Below are 21,557 nucleotides of genomic sequence, written 5' to 3'. Positions count from 1 at the left end.
TATCAGGAACTGATTTTGATAAATATACAAAGGCAGCTCAATGAAGAAAGGAAAATCTTTACAACAAAAATCTTTACAACAAAGGGTGCTGATATTATTGGATGTCTTTAAGCAAAAAAAAAAAAAAATCCTAATTAATACCTTCTACCTTACATGAAAATTAACTCTAAATTGATCATAGATCTGAATGTAAATGTAAGAGCTAAAACTATAAAACTTACAGAAGAAAGTACAGGAGAAAAATCTTGGAGGTTTTAGGTTCTGCAAAAATTTCTTAACTGACATTAGAGCCATAATCCATTTAAATGATGAATTGGATATCATAACATTTAGAAGATGCAGTTGAGAGAACAAAATGGCAAATGTAGTATGAGAGAAAATATTTGCAAAACTCTGATAGCCATGATAAAGAACTTGTATCAAAAAATATATATACATAAAACTCAATAAGAAAACAATCCAGTGAGGAAATGAGAAAAATGGTCTATAAGATGGTACAGAGCCAGGCCCAGGAGGTAGGGCCGGGCCCCTGGGAACTTTGCAGACGAAGGCAGCCCAGCCCAGGCGGTAGCTGTAAATTGAGAAGAACCTCTAGGAGGGAACTGACCAGCGAGATCTCCCCACCGGGTGAGTCTTCCCTGCTGGGTGAGGTTTCCCCACAAGGACGGTAAAACCAGAGACTCAGGCCCAAACAGGCCTTGCCTCAGCCCGAGCCTAGGTCCCCTTTGGATGACCATTGGTTAACAAGTGGAGGCACCTCTGCCCACTAGCAGGGATTATACCCCACCTGAAGGCCACCACCCTAGAGAGGCAGCTTCCTTGTGGAGCACCGCATTATCAACTTCCTCCAAGACTTCAGCCTACTGAAGGCTAAGGGGGGATATATATAGAAATCTTCAGGGACATTGTAAGTCAATAGAGGAAATCTGCAATATCTCAGCGGTCCACTGATACCTGAACAATATGAGAAAACAAGGAAAGAAAATGCTGCAAACAAATCTAGATGTTACATCAATAAAACCCAATGACAACATGGCAGAAGAAATGACAGAAAAGGAGTTCAGAATGTACATAATTAAAATGATCAGAGAAGCAAACGATGAAAGAGCAAATGCAAGCATTGAACGATCGCACCAATCGACAGTTAAAAGAGCAAATACAGGAAGCAAAAGAGCATTTCAATAAAGAGTTAGAGATATTGAAAAAAAACCAAACAGAAATCCTTGACATGAAGGAAACAATAAACCAAATTAAGAACTCCATAGAAAGCATATCCAATAGGATAGAACACCTGGAAGACAGAACCTCAGACATTGAAGACAAAATATTTAACCTTGAAAACAAAGTTGAACAAACAGAGAAGATGGTAAGAAATCATGAACAGAATCTACAAGAACTATGGGATATTATGAAAAGGCCAAATTTAAGAATTATTGGGATTGAGGAAGGCCTAGAGAAACAAGCCAAAGGAATGAACAATTTATTCAATGAAATAATATCAGAAAATTTCCCAAATCTGAAGAATGAAATGGAAAATCAAGTTCAAGAGGCTTATAGGACTCCAAATATACAAAATTACAACAGACCCACACCAAGGCACATTATAATGAAAATACCTAACATACAAAATAAAGACAGAATTTTAAAGGCTGTGAGAGAAAAGAACCAAATTACATTCAGGGGAAAACCAATACGGATATCAGCAGATTTTTCAATCCAGACCCTAAAAGCTAGAAGGGCCTGGAACATTTTTCAAGCCCTGAAAGAAAATGGATGCCAACCAAGAATCTTATACCCAGCAAAACTTACCTTCAAATTTGACGATGAAATAAAATCCTTCCATGATAAACAAAAGCTAAAAGAATTTACAAAAAGAAAGCCAGCATTACAGAACATTCTCAACAAAATATTCCATGAGGAAGAGATGAAAAACAAAGAAGCAAATCAGCAAAGGGAGGAATTATCCTAAAGGAATTGTCAAATAAAGGAGGAAACAAGTTGTGTCAAACAAATAAATAAACAAAATTTTAAAAATGAACCAAATGACCGGGAAACCAAATCATTTCTCTATAATAACCCTGAATGTTAATGGCCTGAATTCATCAATCAAAAGACATAGACTGGCAGACTGGATTAAAAAGAAAGATCCAACAATATGTTGCCTGCAAGAGACTCACCTCATAGAAAAAGATACCCATAGACTAAAGGTGAAAGGATGGGGAAAAACATACCATGCACATGGACTCAGCAAAAAAGCTGGAGTATCCATCCTCATTTCCGATAATGTGAACTTCAAGCCAAAGTTAGTCAGAAGGGATAAAGAAGGACATTTCATACTGCTTAAGGGAAGCATAAATCAGCAAGATATAACAATCATAAACATCTATGCCCCAAACAGTGGCTCATCTATGTATGTCAAACAAATCCTTCTCAATTTCAGAAACCAAATAGACCACAACACAATAATACTAGGTGATTTTAACACGCCTCTCTCACCACTGGACAGATCTTTCAGACAAAAATTGAACAAAGAAACCATAGATCTCAATAACACAATCAATAATTTAGACTTAACGGACATTTATAGAATATACCATCCAACCAAGAGCGAATACACTTTCTTCTCAGCAGCACATGGATCCTTCTCTAAAATAGACCATATATTATGCCACAAAGCTAATGTTAGCAAATACAAGAAGATAGAGACACTAGCATGTATTCTATCAGATCATAATGGATTGAAGTTAGAAATAAATGAAAGAGTAAAACACAGAAACTATTCCAACATCTGGAGATTAAACAATAAGCTATTATATGATGAATGGATAACAGAAGATATTAGGAAGGAAATTAAAAAATTCTTAGAGGTAAATGAGAACAAAGAAACATCATATCAAAATCTCTGGGACACTATGAAAGCAGTACTTAGAGGGAAATTTATTTCATGGAGCGCATTTAATAAAAGAAGTAAAACTCAACAAATAAACAACCTAACACTACAGCTCAAAGCCCGAGAAAAAGAAGAACAGAACAGCACCAAAAGTAGTAGAAGACAGGAAATAGTTAAACTCAGAGCTGAAATCAATGAAATTGAAACAAAAGAAACAATCCAAAAAATTGACAAAATAAATAGTTGGTTCTTCGAAAAAATAAACAAAATTGATAAACCTTTAGCCACACTAACAAAGAGAAGACGAGAGAAAACCCAAATCACTAAAATTCGGAATGAACAAGGAAATATCACAACAGACACGATTGAAATACAAAACATAATTAGAAGCTATTTTGAAAATATATACTCCAACAAAATAGAAAATTTCGAAGACATCAACAGGTTTCTAGAGACATATGAATTGCCTAAACTGAACGAGGAGGACATAAACAATTTAAATAGACCAATTTCAAGTACTGAAATAGAAGAAGTCATCAAAAGCCTACCAACAAAGAAAAGTCCGGGACCAGATGGGTTCTCAGCCGAGTTCTACAAAACCTTTAAAGAAGAGCTCATTCCAATACTTCTCAAAGTATTCCATAAAATAGAAGAGGAGGGAACCCTCCCAAACTCATTCTATGAAGCCAATATCACACTGATACCTAAACCAGATAGAGACTCATCAAGGAAAGAAAATTTCAGACCAATATCCTTAATGAACATCGATGCAAAAATTCTCAACAAAATTTTAGCAAATCGCATACAAAAACATATTAAAAAGATAGTGCACCATGATCAAGTGGGTTTCATCCCAGGGATGCAAGGTTGGTTCAACATCAGGAAATCAATAAACGTAATTCACCATATTAATAGACTTAAAGTCAAGAATCACATGATTATTTCAATAGATGCAGAAAAAGCATTTGATAAAATACAGCACCCCTTCATGCTCAAAACACTAGAAAAAATAGGGAGAGTGGGAACATTCCTTAACATTGTAAAGGCCATTTATGCTAAGCCCATGGCTAATATCATTCTAAATGGTGAAAAACTGAAAGCATTCCCCCTAAAAACTGGAACAAGGCAGGGATGCCCTCTTTCACCACTTCTATTCAACATCGTTCTTGAGACTCTGGCCAGAGCAATTAGACAAACCAAAGAAATTAAAGGGATACGAATTGGAAAAGAAGAACTCAAACTATCCCTGTTTGTTGATGACATGATTATATATTTAGAGGAACTTGGAAATTCCACCAGAAAACTCTTAGAACTCATAAGTGAATTCAGTAAAGTAGCAGGTTACAAGATCAATGCCCATAAATCCAATGCATTTTTATACATAAGTGATGAATCTTCAGAAAGAGAAATTAGGAAAACTACCGCATTCACAATAGCCTCGAAAAAAATAAAATACTTGGGAATCAATCTCACAAAAGAGGTGAAAGACCTCTACAATGAGAACTATACAACACTAAAGAAAGAAATTAAAGAACACCTTAGAAGATGGAAAGATCTTCCATGTTCTTGGATAGGAAGAATTAATATTGTCAAAATGGCCATACTACCTAAAGTGCTATACAAATTCAATGCAATTCCAATTAAAATCCCAATGACGTACCTTACAGAAATAGAGCAAGCAATTATGAAATTCATCTGGAAGAATAAGAAACCCAGAATAGCTAAAGCAATCCTTAGCAGGAAGAGTGAAACAGGGGGTATTGCAATACCAGATCTTCAACTCTACTACAAAGCAATAGTAACAAAAATGGCATGGTATTAGTACCAAAATAGAAAGGTAGATCAATGGTACAGAATAGAGGACACGGACACAAACCCAAATAAATACAATTTTCTCATAATAGACAAAGGTGCCAAAAATATGCAATGGAGAAAAGATAGCCTCTTCAACAAATGGTGCTGGGAGAATTGGAAATCCATATGCAACAGAATGAAACTAAACCCATATCTCTCACCATGTACGACACTAAACTCAAAATGGATTAAGGACCTCGGAATCAGACCAGAGACCCTGCAGATTATAGAAGAAAAAGTAGGTCCAAATCTTCACCTTGTTGGTCTAGGACCAGACTTCCTTAACAGGACTCCCATAGCACAAGAAATAAAAGCTAGAATCAACCACTGGGATAGATTCAAACTAAAAAGCTTTCTCTCAGCAAAGGAAACTATCAGCAATGCGAAGAAAGAGCCTACAGAGTGGGAGAATATCTTTGCCAATCATACTTCAGATAGAGCACTAATCTCCAGAATCTATAAAGAACTCAAAAAACTCTACTCCAAGAATTCAAATAATCCAGTCAACAAATGGGCTAAGGAAATGAATAGACACTTCACAGAAGAAGTTCTACAAGCAATCAACAAACATATGGAAAAATGCTCAACATCTCTAGTAATAAGAGAAATGCAAATCAAAACCACCCTAAGATTCCATCTCACCCCAATTAGAATGGCGATTATCAAGAATACGAGCAACAACAGGTGTTGGCGAGGATGTGGGGAGAAAGGTACACTCATACATTGCTGGTGGGGCTGCAAATTAGTGCAGCCACTCTTGAAAGCAGTGTGGAGATTCCTTAGAAAAGTTGGAATGGACCCACCATTTGACCCAGCTATCCCACTCCTTGGCCTATACCCAAAGGACTTAAAATCAGCATACTACAGAGATACAGCCACATCAATGTTCATAGCTGCTCAGTTCACAATAGCCAGACTGTGGAACCAACCTAGATGCCCTTCAATTGATGAGTGGATAAAGAAACTGTGGTATATATATACAATGGAATATTACTCAGCCATAAAGAATGATAAAATGATGGCATTTGCAGGCAAATGGATGAAATTGGAGAATATCATGCTAAGTGAGATAAGCCAATCTCAAAAAGCCAAAGGACGAATGATATCGCTAATAAGTGAAGGATGTCACATAATGGGGGGGAGGGAAGGGTTAGTGTTAGGGTTAGAGTTAGGGTTAGGGAGGGGGGCAAGTATGGAGGAAGGAACTACTGTATAGAGGGTAAAGAGGGGTGGGAGGGGTGGGGGGAAGGGAAAATGTAACAGAATGAATCAAACAACATTACTCTATGTAAATTTATGATTACACAAATGGTATGCCTTTACACCATGTACAAACAGAGAAACAACATGTATCCCATTTGTTTACAATAAAAAAATAAATAAATAAATAAATAAATAAGACCTTAAAAAAAAAAAAAAGATCTGTGCAATTGTTTTTTGTCATGCTTAAAACAAGAGCTCTAACGTTAGTAATTAAAATTTTTATAAATATTTTGTGACAGAAGGCTTTTGAAGAGACCTTGAAGATAAAAAAAAAATAAAAAAAGATGGTACAGATACTTCAGAAAAAAAATCTGGTAGTTTTTATAAAATCAAATATACTTACTATGTGACCCAGTAATCCCAATCTTGGGCCTTTACACAAATGAAATTAAAGCTTATATTCACATAAAATCCTGTTCATAAATATTTATAATGAATTTACTTATAATTTCAACAACTGGAAACAACTCAAATGTCCTTCATTAGTATTGGGTAAATTAATTGGCATCTCTGCACAATGAAGACTGCTCAACAATAAAAGTAAATGGACAACTGACACATAAACTGGTGGATCTCAAAAGCATTATGCATAGTGAAGGAAGCCATATTCAAAAGGTCATCCTGTATTATTCCATTTTTATGATATTATGGAAAAGGCAAGATTTTAAGAATAGAAAACAAAACAATGGCAAGGGCTGATAGTGGGAGAAGGATGACCACAAAGGTATAGTATGGGGAGACTTTTGGATGGGAGTTCTATATCTGGATTGTGGTGGTCACATGACTGTGTTCATTCCTGGAACTTTATACCAAAAAGTAAAGTTTACTATATATAAATTAAAATGAATAACAATATTTCATGTAAATACCTAATAATTGAGGACCATTCAAAAGAATTATGAGAAAAAGGAATGAAATACTCCTGTCCAAGATGAATAGACTTATATTCACTTGCAAGAAAAGATGTCTAAGAGAAAGGTGAGTCGTAGAAGTTTAGGAATATGGTGAGTCCATTTGAAGGAATATATGCACATGTATGTTAGTAATTGTATAGGAAAAATGTGTAAACACATTCTCTAAATAGGAAGAAATTTTATAATAAATTGGATGATAAGGGATTTTCATTTTCCATGATTTACCTATTATTATAATATATTGAGTTTTTAAAAAAAATTTTATAACACAAAAGTATAAAGATATAACATCTTATGCCTCAAACTGGAGATATGCAGGTATTTTTCAATAAAAACAGAATTTAACTGATTTCATGCCAATCACTTAAAAATGTGTTTTAGCAATAATTCAAAATGGAAGCTTGATTTTGAGTTTAAGAGTCAGATTTGAAAGTAAGATTGGCAGTTTCCCCTTGAGCCAGCATTTGTACGTCATTTAATGAAACCAACTCGAGAGTACATTATGGAAACATTTGGGTTGCCAATCAGTAACTGCCTGCCAAGTTTAAAAGAATGTTTTATGTAACCAATGAAAAACAAACCAATCGACCTATCCTGTAAGCACAGGTGCATGTAAAAGCACCACTTGCACAGCCCCTAAGTCTTTTTGGACACTTAGGTTTTCTTGGATTTGAAGTTGTCTTTTCACACAAAAATGTCTAATCCTTTAAAATCACATTCATACACTCCAGGCCAGAGAACTCATCCTGGTCAAGGCCAAGGAAAAAGATCTACAATAAACATGACAACAATCCAGCAATGAATATAATGTTACGGTTCAACCAACCCTGGGAAATAAAGATCTTGGATATTTTCTTGGAACACTACACTTCCGTGTAAGCCAGAATATGGAAGTTTTTATTAAGACTGCATTCAATGAAAATAAAATGGTGGTGCAGCAGATCTTTTTAAGAGTGTTGGCCAATGTTAGACTGTAAATGTAATATTTTTGAAAATTAATTGAAAACACAAATTGACTCTAGAAGAGCCACATGGTTCCCAGAATTTTTCTTAATAAGAACAGCATGTTATAGAGATACTTCTGAAAAGAAAAAAATGAATACAAGTCTAGAAAAAGTCATGTTTTCTGATTTACTAAGCTATTTACTGGCATTCACTAGAATCCAGTGAGAGAACTCCACCTCCCTACAGTTGACAAATCCTTTCATGAGTCTCAAGAGAGTTCCATGGACCAGAGAGTCTTCCCAAATGAAATAATGTGGCCCAGCCTCAACTGTAAAGGCAACTGCATCTTCTTGGATACAATTCTTCAGATTGATAATTGAGCTTCTGTATGTTTCCTTAACAAATATTCATTGAAGAGCTTGTTTTAAACTGTTGTCATTGTAAGACAGTCTGGTTTTAATGAAAATAGTACTGTTTCACATAGCAAATGTACCTTTTGTCTGAAGCCTCTGAGCCTTGTCCATTACCAGTTTCACTCTTAAGTATAACAGGACATGGGAAAAGAACCCAGAAAAACACCAGGTTCTTAACCAAAAAATATAAATATGTAACTTTAATATTGACAAAAATGTTTCATAGATTCTCTCTCAAGATGGTAGTTTGGTTGGAATTTGACATTTTTTTCTCTAATTACACCTTAATTTTATAAGATGGGGTTCCTTCAACTCAAAATGTAATTTACTACATTGCAATATAATGAAATAATCTGAGATTCTATGTTTCATATGGAAGCTTGCTAGTGTATAAGGTGGAAAGTATGTAGCTATGTCTAGCACAAATAATGTACTTTTCTTTGACTGCTTTTGTGGTGGAAAATTTCTAAAAAAGCTCTCAATTATACAATGATAACAATCCCTATTCTTTGGGTTTTCTCTAGTCTGTACAAACCTCAGTCATAAGAGTTCTTATACCTCTTAGGAGCAGGTTCCCAGCATTGCCAATAAATACTGTACTTTTTAAGTGATTTAGACATTACTGATAAGTTTTGTAAAAGATCTTTATCAAGAGATTATATTAATATAATAATTTTGAAAACAGAGTTTAAAACGTTTAAACTTGTTGGTATAAAATCTTTGTGAGTGAGATAAAACCCTTGCCGAACTTAAATAAATGCTCAGGTTTTAGATGTTTACTCATTTCCCTTATTTGGTGAAGGGAGTTAAAGAAAAAAAAAGTAAACCACAGGGTCTACTCAGTCTATAAATCTGCTATTAGACATATGCTGTGCTTATTTTCATAAAGGCTTTTATTATGTGGTCTGCATGCAGCATAGCCATGCCAGATGGGTGGACTGGAATATAAAGCTAGTCTCTTAGAAGAAGCTATTATTGGGTCAGTAATGTGCTAATTAAAAGGGCTTATGCAACCATCTGTGGGATCCCCAATGGCAGAGGCTTATTTCTAGAACTGTCCATGCTGCTGCACCCTATGTTGCCTCCTATAGTTTGGGATGCCTGAGACATTCTCACTGATGGTGATTGGAAAAAAGTGTTGGAGAACCTGGTGGATTCATAAGGTGTTTTTATATATGATGAGGATTTCTAATCATTGCATATAACTTGGTAGACTTTAAGAGTTTTTATGGGTTTTGTTGTTGTTGTTGCTTTAACAAGAATTCTATGCAGAATGCATCAACATCACATTATCTATTTACCACTCCATGTGAAACAGCATTTAAATCAGGAGATGTGCTGTCTGGTGTGAGTAAATAAGTGAATAATTTGCACACTCCATGTGTAAGTGCAAGAATTTAGTTTTGCAAGAGTATTGGGTGAAGATAAGAGCAACAAAGAAAATGAGCCACACTGTCTTTGCCTTTGAAAATAAAAGAGGTCACTTTGTACATGTGGTTTAGGGTTGGTTTGATATAACTCTTAAGAAATATATAATTGTTGCTTCAAAATCCCTGTTTCACTACTTTAGTGGTAGTACAATTACTTACAATTGTTGGTGCTGAAATATTTAGTTTTATTCTTGTCAGGCATTCCATAGCATAGCCTTATTTCCCAGGGTATACTCAGCTCTTCAATTTTATTATCCACTATCCTTAGAAGTTTCCTTATTTTTAATATATGTCCTATTTTCAGTATAACAGCATGGTACATAAATGTTCCACTTTGTTAAGACAAGCTGCAGGACAAATAGGCTCTGTCAAAAAGATAAAGCATATCTCAACATACTTAAGAGCCCAGACCTGGTCTCATGGGTCTAATTAAAGCATGGACACAGTACTTTAGCAGAGCTCGACTATGCTTCCGATGGATGATTTCTGGGCCCTTTAGTAATTCACAACTCTGATGTGGCTTGCTAAGCTAGTCTTGATGGGGACTGCTACATGGCTTTTCTCTCATTCTGAATACATCATGATGGTAGAAGTACCAATTTTCCAACACAAATCTGGAAGTGCATGAAGCCATTACATTGGGTTCAATAATCTGACATCATGTCTCTTATTATGTGTGTAAATAAGGTTTCTTTAAAAAAATAAAAAGCCACAACAACAATGTGCTCCTATTCCACTGGGCCACAATAAGCCAGAGTAGAGGGAGATGCCAGTCCTTGTGACATGACTTGGCTTGATTCAACACACCATGTTTTTTGCCTTTCAAGATCCAACAGAAAATAAAAGGAGATATGTACTAGCATTCCTGAAACTTTAAGGCAGGATCTAAATATCTTCATAAATAAATAAAGTGTACAGGAAAACATATATGGAAAAGTTTAGGTATCAGATAAAATATTCTCTGAAAATATATTATACTTCCATATATTATTCTCCTCTTCATTTTGTCTCAGTCCATATTTTCCATCTGAGTGTTAGTCCACTGCATTTTACTTCCCTCTATTTATGCAAATGTTAGATTTCCCAAAATAGCAACACACTGGAGCCTCAGAATCCTTGGAGCTTATCTCCTTTCTTGGAGCAACCTCTTGTGCTTTCTTCTTGGTACCATGCTGTTGCCATCCAAATGGGACCCCTGATTTGTCATGGAGCAAGGTTGGGCCCAACAGTCACAGTCAGAGGTAACATGTCTTGCTCTGTCTTTTGAGGTAGAAAAATCAGAAAGCATCTAGACTTTATAAGTTAGAACAGTAATGGGGCCCCAGGCACTGTTTCTAAAAATAAATTCCACTTCACCATTTCTGACCATGGCAGTAGGTTTGGCGACTAACAAAACACAATTATGTTAAACATTAATCAAGGAGCTTCTTATTAAACAAAGCAGGAGTGAGAGGGAAGGAGGCTAGGAAAACATCTCCATAAAGCTCTGCTTCAAAGTGCTGAAGGCAACCCCAGATCAGATGGAACCAGGAAAGGCGCTGTGGGGAATCAGAAGCCCACATCAGTGAAGAGTGCAGTAAAACTGATGGCTGTGAGCCAAAAGGAGGCAGGAAGCAGATGGCAGTGAAATTAAAGTGTCATGATCAGGCTGGAGCTCTTAGGTGGCTGTCAACTAACAAATATAAATGATTAGGGAGATTTGACATGGAAGAAACAGTACTGGGAAGAAAACCCAGCCATGTGTAACTCTAAACGATTGTTGACTGAGTTGCTGTGAACTTTCATGCATTTGTAAATAAAAATCACTTAAATTTCAGAAATATGAAGTGAAGAAAGGATAATTACTTGGAAAAATTTTCTAGATAATTATAATCAAAACATGAGGATTAGAGTAGGAGAAACATGTTAAACTGTGTTCAAGGTCTCATCTTGTTGAACACAAAGACAGTTGGCAAAACAGTATTATTTTTAATATCATCCACTTTTGTATATAACATATTACATATATGATATGTTATATATATGTTATACATATATAATATATATTTATATGTGAAAAAGCTTTGTTAGAATACATACCAGATATTTCATGTAGTAAAAGGGAATAGAAAACATCTGTGTATTTGTGTAGTATTGGAAAACTAAAAAAAAATGAATGCCTTTTACAAAATTTTTTCAAATAAAAACTTATAAAAACATAAAAAAAACTCCCATAATATATTTGCAAAATAAGGACTCTCTCTTATTTTTGGACACTGATATGAATCTGGGGAGGGCACTGGTCTTGGCCATTTCCTCCCGAATCTCCTCTAACAGGCAATCTTTACTCCTGAATTCCCCTGTCAGACCTGCCCAGGGTCTGAGGTCCTCCCTCCCTGGCAGCCTTTCACAGTGGTTGGATAGACATCATGGTGAGGATCTCCCTGCTCCATTCTGTTCTCCCCCGTTGGACACACCCATAGGCACTCTTCCTCCTCCTTTTGAGAACACCTTTCTCATCCCTACCCTGGAATCCATTGCGAAGCCTTTTCTACTTTTTAAATCATGATTCTCTCCTGATATTATAGACTGTGTAGGAAGCAGGTGTGTGATCCAAGCTGCGTCTATCAGCATTGTAGCCTATCATAAATTCTCCCCCGTCCTCTCTTCTTTTTGAGATTATAAGCTGTTTATTTTTAAAAAATTGTTATCGGTGACCATCCCTCTTTATGCTGTGTACACTAGCTCCAGTAGGTTTCTAAGACTTGTAACCACATTTTCTAACTATTCCATTTAATGATCAGTTTTCTCACTTCTAGTATACTTATGTAATGCACTTTATTTTATGGAAAGTCCTGAAAGGCACACTGAAAAGAAAGTATCTATAAAGAAAGTACTATTTTCCAGTGATTTTCATCATAAAAAGACAAGGTTACACTTTTAAAAACTTTGATCCCAATGAAAGAGGGCAGTGTTAGGTTTGGGAAAAAGTACTGATTTGGAGCCTGAAGACCTGGTTTTAAACTCCAGGTATGCCACTACCTGGTTATATGACACTGGGAAAGCCAAGTTACTATTCTGGGACCTAACTTGGTGATTTTTAAAGTGTGTGGATTTTAGACTAATTTATTTCTAAGGTCCCTGCAATCCTATAATTCTAGATCTGCTTAGGGCTGTTTTGCCAAAGACTATGACAGTGAATAAAATGTATGATGTGCTCAATAAACATTTTTAGCTTGAATAAATTAGTAAGTCATTAGACACTTGAGCATATTTTTGAGTATTTAGAAGCAAATAAATGAAAAATTTTAATCTTGTAGACAAAGGAAATGACTTCTTTTTCTGTCTCCTTAAACTCTTCTGTAGTTTCTGGGATTTGCTTTCTTCCCTCACCAGCATTTTAACTCCTTTTAGAAGCACCCTCATCCTTGTCACTAATTCCTCCTGCCAAACCCAAACTCAAGGTAAGCTCCTTCTCCTATCCTCCTGTCCTGTATCTGAAATGCTGAGTGACAGGCATTAAAAAGAACCATGCAAGTATTGGCACCAAAATAGACAGGTAGATCAATGGTACAGAATAGAGGACATGGACACAAACCCAAATAAATACAATTTTCTCATACTAGACAAAGGTGCCAAAAATATGCAATGGAGAAAAGATAGCCTCTTCAACAAATGGTGCTGGGAAAACTGGAAATCCATATGCAGCAGAATGAAACTAAACCCCTATCTCTCACCCTGCACAAAACTCAACTCAAAATGGATCAAGGACCTTGAAATCAGACCAGAGACCCTGCATCTTAGAAAAGAAAAAGTAGGTCCAAATCTTCAACTTGTTGACTTAGGGTCAGACTTCCTTAACAGGACTCTCATAGAACAAGAAATAAAAGCAAGAATCAATAACTAGGACAGATTCAAACTAAATAGCTTTCTCTCAGCAAAAAGGAAACTATCAGCAATGGAAAGAGAGAGCCTACAGAGTGGGAGAAAATCTTTGCCACTCATACTTCAGATAGAGCACTAATTTCCAGAATATATAAAGAACTCAAAAAACTCTACATGAAGAATACAAATAACTCAGTCAACAAATGGGCTAAGGATATGAACAGATACTTCACAGAAGAAGATCTACAAGCAATCAACAAACATGAAAAAATGTTCACCATCTTTAGTAATAAGAGAAATGCAAATCAAAACTACACTAAGATTCCATCTCACTCCAACTAGAATGGCGATTATCAAGAATACAAGCAACAATCGTTGTTGGACAGGACGTGGGGAAAAAGGTACACTCATACATTGCTGGTGGGGCTGCAAATTAGTGCAGCCGCTCTGGAAAGCAGTGTGGAGATTCCTCAGAAAGCTTGGAATGGACCCACCATTTGACCCAGCTATCCCACTCCTTGGCCTATACCCAAAGGACTTAAAATCAGCTACAGAGATACAGCCACGACAATGTTCATAGCTGCTCAATTCACAATAGCCAGAGTGTGGAACCAACCTAGATGTCCTTCAATTGATGAATGGATAAAGAAACTGTGGTATATATATACAATGGAATATTACTCAGCTATAAAAAATAATAAAATTATGGCATTTGCAGGCAAATGGATGAAATTGGAGAGTATCATGCTAAGTGAGATAAGCCAATCTCAAAAAACCGAAGGACGAATGATCTCGCTGATAAGCGGATGATGACACATAATGGGGGCTGGGAGGGGGGCAGAATGGAGGAAGGAGGGACTGTATAGAGGGAAAAGAGGGGTGGGGGGTGGGGGGGAGGCAAAAATAACAGAATGAATCAAACACCATTACCCTATGTAAATATATGATTACTCAAACGGTATGCTGTTACTCCATGTACAAACAGAAAAAACATGTATCCCATTTGTTCACAATAAAAATAAATTTAAAAAAAAGAAAAAAGTACCATGCAATAATAATATATTTTGTACATGTTTATTTGTGTTCATCTCCACTAGCTATAACATAGGCCTATGAAGCCATGGATATTTATTTCATTCGCTGCTGTTTCTGCAGTGGTTAGAACATGGTGCTTCATAGGTACTTAATAAATGCTTGTTGATTGAAAGAAAGAAAAGTCATTGTGAATATGGGTTTGAACCATTTGGGGTAGAGACATAAATGTGTGGATTTTGAATGGGAAATAAAGAATGCCAGGAGAGGGGTGGGGCACTTGTCATTTTTAAAAAGAGTAGGAAGCAATCTAGCATATCCCTGAAAAGGTGAAGGAAGGAGCCAACTTTCATTTACTAAGGTCCTTGGGCTTGGCTCTTGGCTTGAACACAGGCCAGATCCACCATCACATCACCCACACCCACTATCCCTGCCTGAGGCAGAGACCAGGAGGTGCAAGGCCCTGGGGAAGGAGCAGTCCTGGTGGGTTTGAGGGACTTACAGAAGCTTGTGTAGCTTAAGACGATTGAGCAAGGTAAGACTAGGAGGAAGTGAGATCTGAGAGGTTATGCATCTTCTGGGCCCCTAAAGCCACTGGGAGACTTTGGTTTTTATGCTGAGGTGGTAAGTTACCGAGGGCTTTTCAAATAGAGGACTGATAAGGTTCTATGTATGTTTTGAAAGGACAATTTTGGTTGCTATGATAAGAAAAGATTATAGGAGAGCAAAAGCAGGAGCAGGGAGACCAGTCTGGAGATAATACAGTTACGGCTGTTCGCCTGTTCGACAGATGTTCCACAGTCTGTCCAAAGCCACTGAGCCAAAGTCGAACCCACGCTATCCTTCCCAGATTTACTTCTTCATCTATTTGTTCCACCTTTAAAAAATAGCACCACTCAACACCCCGCTGCCTAAACCAGAAGCCATTTACAACTGACACATACTCCATTGGCTCTCCCCCAGGTACCTCTTGGAAGCCATCCCTTCCTCTTACCAATGCAAAGGCCTCTTCAGCTCTGTCCTGAACACAGCAGTATCCTACTGCAGGGTCTTCTTTCCAGTGTTGCTCTCAGCACAGTGACTTTCCCAAACCCAAACGTGACCACATGGTTCCCTACTACTTAAAAGAATGAAATCTGTTCTGTTTAGCAGGACATGCAACACCCTTCAGGAAGTAGCTCTTGTCTAGCTGTGCAGACTCAGTCCCCGCTTCCTGCTCTCATGTATCCTCCTATCCCTAATCATAGAAGTTGTGACACAGTAGGTCCTAGATTTCACTCTTCCTCCCCCTCCTCCTCCTTGCTTATCTTTCTAAATTTTGCAAAGTTCTCTCAGTGCCTCAGATGCAGCAATGATTAAAGTCAGAAGGTCCTATAGTGTTACGCTACAGTTCTGTCTTGACTTACAGAATGAATCTATTGGGAGACAGGAGTACTTCTGTTTCTTTTTACCAGCCCTAATTTGCATTCACCTGCCTCCTTACCCCAATTCCCACCTCCCCTCCCCTCAAAAGAAAAATTGCCTTAAGTCTGGGGTGAGCTGTGGAACTTACAGTCATCTAATACAAACTAATTTTAATAAAAATGTACTAAAAATAAACAATGCTACTATAATAAAATATTCAATAAATCTGCACCTGCTTTCAGTGGATAATAGCAGGAGAAGTGCCATGCTGCTCTTGGAGACAGCGTGGTGCCCTAACACATCACAGCAGCCAAGTGAGCTTCACAGATATTCAGGCTAACCAGAGAAAAAATCAGGCACATTTAGAGCATTTTGTTTTTTCCTCTGTACTAAGTTTTATTAATATTGTTGCTTTGACTACATGTACTCAACTGGAATTCATTAACATTTGTTTTATATTACAGACTTTTAGTTATTAGTATTCAATGTAATATGGTACTGTTATTTGCTTTTCTAACCCCATAGGAACATCACAGGCAGGGGCACCTCATTTGTCAATGTAATTTGTGTTTTCTGGCTATGTACTATTATGCCAAGGCCAATACATTTCTTATTAGATATGTAAGTCAGATTTAAAGTATAATTTTGAGTGTCTGTAACATATTACTGTATATCTAGAACTTGGGTTTCACACACTATACAAATATATATACAAATATCTTTTTCATTCTCTGCATAATGAAACATTTAAAATTTTATTTTCTCCCAAATTTCCTTATAAAATCACATTGCTTCTTATATATCTGCATGGCTTATATTCTGCCAAATAAGGAGATATTTTTCTTTCAGTGCTTAGCATACAATTTCTGGTATGTATATATATATATATTTATATATTTATTTTATATATATAAAATATATATATTTTATAAATATATATAAAATTAGTGTTCAAAATTAGTGAATGAGTGAATAAATTCACCTATCAATCAGTTATTTAAATATTTTGAAACATCAAAAATAGTCTGTGGCTATCTGGCTTAAGTTCCTATCAGTTTAGAAAAAAAATTAATATGCCTTAAAATGCTCTTCATAGGGAATTCTCTCATAGTCAACATCTACATTTTAAGAAGTTAAATAACTATCCATGGAATTTAAAAACTTCATAGCTTCATACATCTGGAAGGTCCCTCAGATCATTTAGCTGAATACTCATTTTAAAGATGAGAGAACTAAAGATCAGAGAGCTCAAGCATGTCTCCAAAGGCTGCATAGTCATTAAGGTACAGAGGTTGAACAAGAAACCAACTCTCTCTGGATCTTTAGTTTTGTTTTTATTTTTCATCTACTGTGAGGTTGAAAAATCAATACTTAAAAATCATTTCAGTACAAATCTTCAGTGTTTATAATGATAAATTTGGGGACGGGGCACAAATTATTCTAAAACATGTATCATTTTTTTTAAACTGCACAGGTTATTATTTTGATACCCAGAAAAACCACTAAAACAGAACGAGTTCCAGAAAGTAATGTTCCAACTAGAAATTTCTGGTTTTAATGGTACCTGACAGTTCCATTTCAACAATGTTGTGTGTTATAGCAATGATGTGTATAGTAATTACTTCCCCAAGTTTTGATTTTTCATATTTCATTCAATAATTACTTGAGTGCCTATAACATTCTAAGAATTGTTCTACAACTTGAAGAGAATGAAAAGAGAAAGAGAAATTCCCTGCTCCCCTTCTATCCTCAAAAGTATAAAAACAATTCTCTCCCAAACATTTTCTCATAGATTGCTTCTTCTTGCTCATTAACTGTCTGCTCCTCATCACATTCCCCCCTCATCTGCACACATCCCAACTAGTGCACACACATGCACACACAAGCCAATACTTCTACTGTCTCACAATTTTGAAATTAAGAAATTTCCTACTATTGGCCTTGTGGTTCTACTTAGGTTGTTTCTACCCTCAAAAAGCCATGGAGGACACAATTATTTCTTCTCAAGAACCCTATAAGACTTGCTTTGCTATTTTGTTTTCCTTGGCATAATGAGGTTAAAACTTTTTTGGAATAGGAATCTCCAGGTGGGTAACTCCTGGGATTTAAAATGATGGTGTTTTGCAGAGGCTTCTGTTTCTAAAAAAGCGACTGTCCCAGGCCTGACAGGCCTCCTGCCCCAAGCAGTCACAAAGCGGGAAGCCTGCGCTGTTTGGTGATGGCTGAATACGGCTCAGGCACTCATTCAGCCTTTCCATAGACCCAGGACTTCTGGGGTAAGGTAACTTGAAAATACTTCACATGCTGTCTAATTAAACCTTAGTGGTTCACTTTAACCTTTACAGTATTGTTTTGACCTAAAAAAGAAAAAGATAAAAATATGCTATCAAAACATTAATTTGGGAAGTCTTTTTTTAGGTTGCAGAGTGAATCAGGTAAATAGTGAGAATTAGAAAACATGTCCCAAAGACTAAGTACAATAGAATGGTTTCCTTGCTTTCAACGCAAGTCAGTTTATTTGACACAGACTACATCACAGGCTTATTTCCATGTGAAAAGGCATTTTCTTCTTGGGAACAAATTTAGACCTTTGAGAGTCTAGAGTTTATCAAGAAGGGCAAAAAGCATAATTATGATACCAAGAACTGTAACTTTGTCTGGCACTCATAATCTTAATGTGAGTGGATGAGGAGAAGAAATGTATGACTTGGGGGAAGACTGGTAGTAAAAATAACAACAGCAATAACTGCAAACACCTGCACAGTGCATTTCACATACCAGGCACGTTTCATAGCCTGGACTGAAACTTTTCATCCTCAGAACAATCCTGAGGGTAGGTCTGCAGACTGCAAGCTCCCACTGCAGAGCTGGGATTCAAGGCTGGGAAGCTTGAATTCCTGGTGCTCTAAACCATGATGCTGACCCCTCATTGCCATTACACACCCCTACCTCCTAAATGACAAAATGCCATGTAAATGTGAGCAGGGAAGCCGCAGGGTATGGTGGGCAGGGAAATGCATGGGTTGGAATCATGGATCTTGTCTGACTCTGCCCCTTGCACCAAGCTGTCTCAACTGAGGTTTCTGGATAAGATCTATGCTGACCTCATGCCAGAAAATTTCATAAAATATTTTAGAAAACAACCATAAAACATTTCTTTAGAAAAGTAGCATACAAAATGATCTATACAAACCGTGTAAAAATGCACAAGCAAAATGTTCTTTTTTTCACCTGAGGGATTATGGGTCATTTTGTTGTTTTCTTTTAGGTCATTTCTGTTTTCTTTTGGCATTTCAATACTTTAAAACTTTCTTTATTTGACATGTTTTCATTCATGTCTTTACTCACTCAGCAAATGTTTATTTTTGCTATATTGTATAGAGATTAAAAAAACATTAGAAGATATTCTAATATATGTATGAAAATCCACAAATATTCTAATATGACATGTAAACATAGTTGTATAAAGTAAGTAAATAATTTTTCCTTTAAAATTCTATCTTTACTATTGTTTCTATGGCTACTTTTAAAATCAGAAAATTTTAAAAGTCTTAAAAATACCATTGAGTACTTACGAGAAGCAAGATCTTCTGGGAAATACTTGATTCTCCCCAATAATGGTTAAAAAATGAAATGTCAATTAGACATTTTCAAAATGGCATGTGAGGCAGTCACTGGCTTTCTACTAGCTCCAGATTAAGTGGCGGCAATGCTTGCCAGCAATAGTCTGGCTAAATAGCTGATGTGATTAACTGGATTGAGACAGATAGTAGAGAGGCCATGAGGAACATTTCAAGATGACAATGAACTCAGAATTGGATTAGATTATTCGACTTCAATAATACAGATAACATCTCCATGTCTGGAACTGAAAATTACTATCCATCCACTGGAGCCTGAGAGTTTTACATACAGTGGTGGGAGGTTAAGAAGGAAGAACAAAAACCAGGAAAAGCCACACAGATAAAGCACCTGACTGCTGACACCATCACTGGCCTCACTCCAATCCACTCTCAGCAGTGAGATCAGTGTTTTGTAAAACACAGATATGGTCATGTTACTCCTAGGTTGAAACCCCTTCAGTGGCTCTCCCTGCTTTATTACCCCCAGATGTTTTATTTTCATGGCCCACTAGACCCTGGGTTGTCTGGCTGCAGCCTCCTTCTCTTTGGGCTTTGGCTGTGTTTCCTTTCAGTTCTAGAAACCCAGTGCACCCTCTCTTGCTTGCTCTAAAAGCTGCCAATGACTGGCTCGATTTTCTGTCATCTATTAGGTGACAGCTTATCCACATTTGCTTAGAGGGACCTCCTCTGAACACTTCTTCACTACATCAGGGCTCCTGATATGTGCCCTCTCATACCACCTGGTCTTTAGAGCCTTTATTACAATTTTACAATTAAATGTTTATTTGTGTGACTGTTATATCCGTTTCTGTCTCCTGGCTAACCTGCAAGATCCATGCAGTCAGAGATCACATCCATCTTGTTCTTTGCTCTGTTCCTTATGCCTGGTTCAGTGGAGGCACTAATGAAGACTTACTGAATAAAAGAATGAATACATGTCATTTGCAAAAAGTAAGACCAACTTTAGCACGTTTTATGTTCCTATGGCTGACTGGTGAGATGCAGCCCCTTATATTGTTCTTCCTGGTACTTGGAAGACATTTGTCAGCCTCCCTTCCAGCTGTGCTCTGGGGCATACAGCTGTGCTCTGACCTACAAAACGCAGGAGTGATGCGAGCTCCTTCCAGGCCTGGCAACAGAACCTCCGGTCCAATCTTCTGTACCACTCTGATCCCCAGCACTGTGGTGGGAGGCTGAAGACTCCAAGCTGTGAGACCCCCGAGGGCCAGGAGCCCATGCCCCCAAGTTACTTCTTGAAGAGGCATCACCTAAAAACACCATGTTTCACTTATGTGATAAAATAAAATTTTATTAGGGCAAGCTGCTTTAATTTGGGTTTTTATTACAGTAGCCATGGTTAGTTACACTTACTAGTATAATTGCTGGGATCACTAATGTGCTTCTCCACCTGGATATAAAGCTAAGCTCGTAGCACTGAGGTAGACCACTGAGGTTTCAGTGTTCACCTGCCTAAAGTTAAAATCCTGACATTTACCCCAAAGAAGACTGATTTAAGAAGAAAGTAACGTTTCTAATTTAGTTCTCCTGGGTGCTTCCCTTCACATCTTAGTCAAAGGGGAGGAAGTTCTCAAAGTCTAGGATGCAAGGAAGGTAAAATATACAGAAAATATCTAAACATGTCAAAAAACGGGACGAGGATGGGAGAATAATGGCCCCTCACCAGAGCTCACTGTCCTGGTGGGCCCAAATCTGGGGCTCAGATCCCCAAGACCGGCTCCCTCTCCTTTCATGGAAGTACAACAGGGAATCTAGTTTAAAAAGGCATAACGTATCATATAACTCCCCTCCTTAAGTCCTTCAGAGGTTTCTTTGACCTTTGTAATAAAATCCAAGATCCTCACATGATCATATAATCGTCTCTGTCCCTACCTTCTACTCTGTCTCCTCTCCTTCTTCATCCCACA

The 21,557-nt window shown here is 37.0% G+C and overlaps 1 protein-coding gene across 5 annotated transcripts in view; it reads right to left on the bottom strand.

The window, feature by feature from the left end:
• Positions 1-21,557, bottom strand: part of SCFD2 (sec1 family domain containing 2) — a 398,565-nt gene that overhangs the window by 138,303 nt on the left and 238,705 nt on the right. The window lies entirely within an intron of this gene.

Source organism: Sciurus vulgaris, assembly GCF_902686455.1.
Source record: "Sciurus vulgaris genome assembly, chromosome: 9".
NCBI lineage: Eukaryota > Metazoa > Chordata > Mammalia > Rodentia > Sciuridae > Sciurus > Sciurus vulgaris.
Note: the sequence above shows the minus strand (reverse complement) of the source record. Positions and strands in the feature narration are given on the sequence as shown.